We start from the raw sequence: 1,782 nt of genomic DNA on the forward strand, positions 1-1,782 counted from the left end.
GTGTGTGTGGGGGGGAGGTGGGACCTAAACAGCTAAGTGGCCTTTCTTTACTAAGGTCATATGTATTAAGCACACAGATCTCTGGGTATGCAGAAAGGACTAAAATGTATTTTGTATGTGTACCAAAGCTGTATGCATTTCCTCAGCTGAGACATAATGTATATGTGTGCTAGTGTTTGTGAATATGGATCTGTAAGGCACAACGTGTACCAGTAGAATTTTGTTAAAAGGTTTGAGGATGGAATGGAAGGAAATACTGGAAAATCAACTTCTCTCGTTTGTCTGCCAGATGCTAAGTTCATGAATCTGTGCTTTCTGTACTGTAGCTGATGACATCATAAATGCTCAGAGCTGTGCTGGGAGCAATACTGAAAAACCGCAGTTCACCTTCATTAGCCCACCAGGAATCCAGGAAACAGAGGAGATAGGGTACAGTATTGTCAACCCTAAACATTCAAAAATGATCAGTTAGGCTCCAGTAAGTCCTCTGGCTCAGAAAAGTGCTTCTGTTTAAGCAATTAAGGTGTTTTCCTGGGCTCATTTTGGAGGAATCATGCCTTCTGTTAAATTACTATAATTATGAGGTGCTAAAAGAAAATGTTTGTAAATGATCCCTGTGTTCAAAAACTGTCTCTCCAACCTTGTACAAAACTTTGTATATGAGCTCTGGAATTTATGTTTTGAGGTCACTGGAAGTTCACTAAAGACTGCATTATCAGATATTAACTTCTTTGGATACAATGCAATTTAGACTGATAAAGGAGAGGCTCGTCTGACTGGTTTTGCATGCGGTAGGTTCTTTCTCAACCTTCTTCATAGATTCTTTATATGGTATAATCGTTGGAACTGGGTTGATTCAAAGGACACATTTCTTATAGTTGCAATCTTTGCATTGCTAACCATGTGAATCTGCTAGTGCAGGGTTTCCCAAACTCGGGTCTCCAGCTGTTTTGGGACTACAACTCCCATCATTCTTAGCTAGCAGGACCAGTAGTCAGGGATGATCAGAACTGTAGTCCAAAAACAGCTGGAGACCCAATTTTGGGAAACCCTGGGCTCGTGCAATGGATCAGGATGACCATGCCAACCAAATTGCTAGATCAAGATAGAATATGAGTTTCATGTATTAACTGCTCTTGGAAGAGCTGATGTTGTGAAATTTATTTTTTGCATTTATATCCCACCTTTTCCCCAAGGAACTCAAGGTGGTGTACATGGTTCCCCCCTTCTCATTTAAATCTCCACAACAACCTTGTGAGGTAGGCCAGGCTAAGAGGCTGAATGGGGATTTGAATCCTCTCAGGCCGTAGTCTGACACTTCAACAACTATTGACAGCTCATTCAGCAGTGCTGCACTTGAAACAGATGTATAACGACTAGCCACAAATCATCTGTGATGTGAACTTCAACCAGTGCAGCTTCTCACAAGGAACTGTGGGACCTGGGAGGGTGAGAAATGGCTGCTTGATATCCTTTTACTTCACCAAACATTATAATTCCAGGAAGAGGGCAAATTGTACAGTTAAGATGGTTTGTGATGCAGACAGGAGTCTAGATGAGCCTTCTACAGCCCAGAATCCTTCAGACATTTTTGATTACAACTTCCACCAGCTCCACCCACCACAGAGATCATAGTTAAGAATGCTCAGAGGGCACCAGGCTGGGGCAACCCAGTCATATGGACAGGATATTATTATTATTATTATTATTATTATTATTATTATTATTATATAGGAGCTCCCTATTTTAACCTGAGAAATGTTGGAATGTTCTTGGTAGTAA

This window comes from Podarcis gaigeae, assembly GCF_964106915.1.
Source record: "Podarcis gaigeae genome assembly, chromosome: 12".
Taxonomy (NCBI): domain Eukaryota; kingdom Metazoa; phylum Chordata; class Lepidosauria; order Squamata; family Lacertidae; genus Podarcis; species Podarcis gaigeae.